Here is a 7,006-nt window from a genome sequence, read left to right as displayed (position 1 = left end):
TCGTAAAACTCCTCCTTTTTGGATGGCTATTTTTAGGGGTGATTTTTATTTTAGGCAGGGAGTTATTGTTAGAGCAGGAAAAGGAATTTTTAATATATGCCTTCTTTTTTTTTGGGTGCTATACATATGTGGTAGTGGTTTTTTTACTTTTATGGGTTGATTTTAGTTTTCCCCCTTCTATTTTATTATTTTTATTTTTATTTTTATTTTTTGCAGTGAAAAGAAATGGGCTGTAGCGTAGTTGGTTTCAAGGGCTGCTAGGGTTAGGGTTTGGAAAGATGTCATTGGTTTTACCAAAGAAGGGATCACATAAATGCATAATGATGTTATGTTAGGTAAAAAAAATAAAAATTGATTCCTAATAGGAGTATTTAATGGGTGGGTCACGATCTTTGCGTAGTTGGGTGGGTGGGTGTTGGTTGTGTTTGTTGTGGTTTTATGCTGATTGTGCGGGAGATTAAGAAAAATGTTACAGGGGCCCCAAAATAGAGGACCCTGAATGGGACAAGTGAGGTGTCGCCTCCCTGTCGCGTGATGCACTGTTCGCAACAACACTCGGAGATTAACCTTGATTAATTAAGGTGTTGTTTGTAAATAGGTTTAGATTTTTAACAAGAATTTGATCCCTTTCTAATCTCTCTAACAAAATATATGGCAAAATTACTTTTGGACCCAAAACCATTAGATCGATTGTATAAACGCGTTATGTGTTTCTTTGTTGGTCATTGATTATATAGCCGAAAATTTTCGTACGATGGAGTAATTGATAACGAATGGTGGTGAGAAGATTGTCAACAATTTATATTTAGTGAGTGGATAAATTTATTGAAAATATGACCTTTATTTATTAATTATTCTAAATCATCCGAACACTTGGTTTATACATCTCTTTCTAAGCTACAAACGTCATTTTCATTTTCCATCTTCGTATCATAAGTCTATCCTTTTGGCTTAGCCCCCCCATGCACATTGTTTACTTACCCCATGCTTAAATATTCCTAGATTTTAGGAGGAGCATTGAATTTTGAGTTGGGCATGGTTTTTAAGAAAATCTCTAGCCACATATAGTACTATGATTGATCCATCTTCTTAATATTTACTCTAAAGTTTGCTTGCATTATTGTCAATGTGCATGTGAGCGTGGCCTACAAACTTGTGTTGATGAAGACCAATCCTCAACTCTTTGATGAGTCACTTGCTCATAGCCAATCAATCCCCATTTGAATATATGCATCTTCTCATTATTTTCAGTGTAGATAACAGAGATACATTGATAGAAGACCCATAGATTTTATGGGAAATCTCTTCAAAATAAATCATTGGAGAAGAAAATAGTTTTTTTTTCCCGTAGAAGTCGCCTTTAAAAATTAAAATCGGGTCGTTCTATAAATGCCACCTTTGATGTTTATCTAATACATAAACGAGAAGCTTTTTTTTATTACAATCAACTGGATGGGTCTACTTTTTAGTTATGTATTTTTGGTAATCGTTCTCACCTAACATCCATTAAGAATCATTTCTCTAGTATACATAGTAATGGACAACTAATTATTGCGGTATAAAAAAAAACTTGACTTAAAACTGAGTCCAGATGGTTGATTGCCACAAGAAATGTTTTAAATGTGGTCTATACATAAATTTTGAAAATCAAAGGTAGTTTCTATAGAATGGCCTTATTTTAAAGATATTTTCTATAAAAAAAACCCCAAAAAACAAGATCGAAAATTGAGCTAGGTTTTCTTATTAAAAAAAAAGAGCTCATGGCATATATACACCATGCATTATGTATTATGAATATGGAGTTTATTTTTAACTAACTTTTACTAAAACATCTTTTCTCCCTCATTTGTCCAATGAAAGTGTACAATTTTAGTGTGGCAACAAGGGAACTTAAGAATACATAATAATGTTACGAAGTCTTGAGGTTTCACTTTCATCATAATTATCTTATAAAATTGACCTTTTTTTTTTCTTCCATGACTTATCCCCAAATTTTGTGATAATATTTTTTAAGCGTCCATGAACTACAAATTCTCCAAGTGTCCTAAGTAGGCACCGGCCTCTTTTCTTGTAGTAAAAAAAAAATTTTGATAGAGACCTTTGATATATTGGGATAAAAGTTAATGTATATCATCTTTGAGTTGCTCATATCATGTGCACATGGGATGGGTCAACTTGCATTGATATGTCCAATGAAACGGACGATTGAGCATTTTTCTATTCTATGTTCTACAATATTATGGGTGTCATTTTGGACCCCACTAAAAGGATGGTTTACTTTGTCCATGAATAATGACCACAATATTATTGTCTCTGTCTAGTCGGATCCACCCTTGGCAATTTTAGGAGTCATCTAGATTGACGTTATTGTGTCTACGATGCAAATGTCAGTTGCATGCAATTACGATGACATATAATTATAGTTATAAATTGTTTGGTTCTATTTTAAAATTTTGCAATTTTCATCGATAATTTGGGGCATTCGATTTTTTTGACTTATGTTGGTGGTTCCCGATCAGAGTTGTTGACTTATGGTGTTTGGGAGTTTACTTAGGGAATGGAATGAAGGGAAAGGAAGGAAAAAAATTCCACTTCCTTCCTTTCCCCTCCATTACACCCCAATTTCGGGTGTAAGAATTTGGGGCAAATTTCCCCTCCATTCTCCTCCTTTACCCTCCTAAATGAAACTCCCAAACAATGTTAAAATGAAATTTCTCTTCTCTTCCTCCTCTCTACCCTCCATCCAAACAGGCCATTAGAGTATCTTTTAAGGCTCAAAAAGGTTGCAACTGTGTCTTTTACTTCTAAGTAGGAAATTTAGTCTTTTGTTTGTCAATGTTTATGTATTCACATTTAAGATGCAAGCAATCAATCTCTTTTATGTTGCATAAATATTTAGGTGAAAACTAGTTTCAAGCCCGTGCGATGCACGGATTTGTCTAATATACAAAAATTGATGTAACAAAACAACACAAGATAAAACGGTAATAATATGTAAGTAGTCAGAAATGATACAGCCTAAGCACATAGAGACACCTATGATTACCTGATCAAGCTTCTTTTGATCGGCGACAGCGGTAAGGGTTTCGAGGTTCTCTTTTGTTTAGGAATTAGTGCAATGGATTTGGATCTCGTAGTTTCGGTGTCTCGATTTGATCTGGTTAAGCTTGTTGATTGATTAGGGATCGGGAAAAAAAAATTTTTGTTGCTTTGTTCTGATGTCTTGTGCCTCGCGTTAGCTTTTTAGGTTTGTGCCCTAGGGTTTTGGGGAAGATTTGGAGTTTGACCTTGAGATTTAGGGATCCCAAATGATGCCTTTTTCTATAATTTGTATGATAACAATCCAATTTATGAATGATTGGGTGGTGTTTGGATCTCTCTCTTATTTCCTAATCTGTTTTCATCTTCATAATGAGAGAGGCCAATTTCGGTACTTATTTGCTGTCAGATTTTCATTTTCATGTGTTCCCTCATAGTGATAGTTACACATTTCTAGGCTCGTAATGCATGATATGGTGTTGATCGAATTAGAACCTGAGGATTAATGCTATTACCATGATGTATTGATACGCATTATTGCATTTTCTGGGAATGGGGATCATTACCATGTCTAAAGATATAGGATTCTCCCTATGAACTTGTGTTGAATTCAGGTTGTTGTGCTCAGTAGCCAAAGTTTTACGTGGATAAGAATTCAGGTGGCTGTTTTTTCGTGCTACCTCATAGATTATATCATTGCTACTATGATAGATCTCTTCCTTTTATCTTCTTCATCCTCCCAACAAAAGACTACGTACTGTTCTCCTGGTCATTGGGAATTTGATGCGTAGGTTTACTTTTTTGCTACTGTTTAAGTTTATAAATTAAATGGAGCAGATCAAAGAGGGTAGAAGTGTTTATCAAGAGGCTCATTGGGATCCCAAGTATCTCACGCTTCCAGTTGAGGAGAAGTTTAGGATGGGTTATCTTAAATATCCCAGGTTTCATCATGCAACAATTAGCGTAGGGTATCCTTTATGTATTAAGTCTTCATTTTTATGCACACATACACTACATATTATTTTATTGAATGTCATGAATTTTCATCCCTTGTTCATCTTTTTTGGCATATGGTGAATCAGAAGATTAAACCATGATACATTTACTTGGTACTTGAAATTGATAATTGGGCACTAAAATTTAACATATTTGACTGGAACCATATCAATTTTAGTGCAATACTAAGTGTATTGACTTACATTATCAAGATATTAAAGAATACAAACATGAGGAATGAAAAAGAAAAGCAATACTAAGTGTATTGACTTACATTATCAAGATCGTCTTTCTTTTTGTAAGATTCAGCTTCATTAGTGAAATAATCTTGACCTGTCGACTCCTAATGATTTAGAAGAAAAAATTATTAATAATATATTGCTCAACCTGATATATATATATGTAGATTGATACATGAAATGAATAGATATGTAGCTCTATAAATAAAAGAAGGAAATATGTAATGTACCTGGTTCAAATCTAAGCTATCTCTGAAAGATGCTATCAGTTTTTCATCATCGGTCATTTTAGAGACAGAAAATACAGGCCAATTTTGATTGAGATTGAATTCTGAAACTTGAATCTTGAACAAAAATTTCTTTTTCACCAACACATTTAACTCTTGAGGAAATGAATCATCATCACCTTCCTATGAACAATATAAAGAAGCAAAATAAAGCTAGTGAAATAAAACAGTTAATTTTTATAGAAAGGAATCAGAGTGATTACTTTTGTCAGTTGTTCTCTCAATTCGGCTGCAGATTTGTGAATAACTTGTTTAGCTTCACGATCAAACAGAACAAATGATGCAGTACATGTATGGTCAATGACTAAAACCTGAACCCTATACCTGATAAAACAACAAAATTAAAATAAACCAATAAGAAATGCGATCTAAATTGTATGTTGAAGATCCAGACATCCATACATGAAGCATATGATGAAATATAACTTGTGAAGAAAATGACATACATAATTCCACACATACCTTGGGATAACAAATCTTGCGTTTTCGTTGCACTTCTCACACCAAAAATTACCATTTTCAGCCTTTACCTTCCTCTGACATTTTTTGCAGGCATTGTAAAACCAATTGTAATCTGTTTGAATTTTCTCTATAGTTGCTAATGTCACACATGTGCAAACCTGAGTATCATTAAATAGCAAGAAAATAAAGTTATGAATAATTTGGTTAAAAATTATCGATTGTCTTCAGGTTAGTTATCTAGTTTGCCATTTAACCCACATTTTAAATAAGCAGTGTAAATTAAATAAAGTCACTTCTTCAAAATAATTACCTCTCGTGCCTCTCGAATTTCATCAAGTGTCTTCCGTTAACAAAAAACCATCCTCGATGGAATAAGATTTTTCGGGTGGAAGCTGACTAAATCGATGAGACGAAGAATCTTCCACAAGTTTCAGACTTGTGATAGTAAAATTAAACTAATTAGAAATAACATGAAATTATTTGTAAATAACTAACGAATTAGATAATTCATCATGTACCTTTTTCTTAGATGAGCAACTTCAGGTATGTCGGGATTGATTAATATCTTGGACGCATATAAGGCATTTGTAATAGTAATTTTTACCTAAGAAATAAAGTTTTTAAATTCATGATTATGTCAATATATAAGCATAATCGACGAAATAAAAATATATCTTTTTTGAGAAATACATGTAATTTGATTTACCTCCATATGGTTTTGTCTTTGCAAGCTGGATCACCATTATAATAATTCCTAAATTAGCTTTCTGTACATACTGCGAAACTTGTACAGCGTAATCACCCCACAAACTGCATTGCAATTTAATGTTGCTGCAAATAGGAAAAAATTTAGTACAAAATGCATAAACACACACTCACATGAACACATATACTTTTACCGTGAAAAATATGTAACTATATTGTACATATTTGAACTCACTTGCTATCTTGGAGTTCAAGCTCCAGTAATTTTCTTTTACTTCCACTGAACTCTACTTCTTTTATATTTCCAATAGTAATCAGCTCTCCAATGATATCTAAAAAATATCATATAATATTAAAAAATGAATAAAAAGCCCATAAGTGTCAAATGTATTAAAAAATAGTAATGAAATAAAAAAATAATAAGCAAAACTATAACATTATTTTAAAGTTGTAGACTTTTTATCTTACCTATTAAGGTAGTTGAGGTGATACGATTAGCAATTATATCCTCAAAATCAACTAATCCAAATGAATAGTAAGGTATTGTAGAATTCTCGCATTCTCTAACAAATGTAGAGTAGAGGAAATTAATTCTATATGCGTGATCAGTAGCTCGATAATTTCCAGTATTTTCTCCAACACCAAAATTCGTAATCAGATAGCAGCTGCCTTCATTCAATTGTGCTTTGAATTTATCTATCAATTTGTTCTTGATCGTTGCTTGAATTTTGGCTCCCTTTCATAAAAAAAAGAGAATTTCATGAATGTATAATATTGAACTATTAACATTAAAGTAAAATAATAATTGAAATGAAAATCAAATTATGAAATAGTGAAAAACATTACCTTTTCATCCAGCAAAAGCAGCTCAATAGTGTTGATTGCATTCGGATTATTGAATTTCATTGCATTCCATAACCTTATGACTCTCACCATCACTTTCCAAGTTTCTTTGTCTGGTTTGATTTCAGAAATAAAATCCAGTTTTGGTGCCATATTCAATCTGTTTATCAATATAAATACATGTATAATGACAAATTCGTTAATTTAAATGATAATGCAAATTATCTAATAACAATACCATAGGAAATAAAATATTCCTAGGATTTCGCAGAAAAAAGAAGCAACATATAAAATAACTATAAAGCAAAAGTAGATCTGAAATCAATCATGCAATCATCAATAGAACAAAATATATTAAACTAAATTCCATGAAATAAACACAAAGCATTGCAATAAATATGTTAGATCCCAACTATCAAGTTTTTTGAGAATTGG

This window comes from Asparagus officinalis, chromosome 10, assembly GCF_001876935.1.
Source record: "Asparagus officinalis chromosome 10, Aspof.V1, whole genome shotgun sequence".
Classification (NCBI taxonomy): Eukaryota; Viridiplantae; Streptophyta; class Magnoliopsida; order Asparagales; family Asparagaceae; genus Asparagus; species Asparagus officinalis.
The sequence above is the reverse complement of the archived record's forward strand: the minus strand, read 5'-3'. Positions refer to the sequence as shown.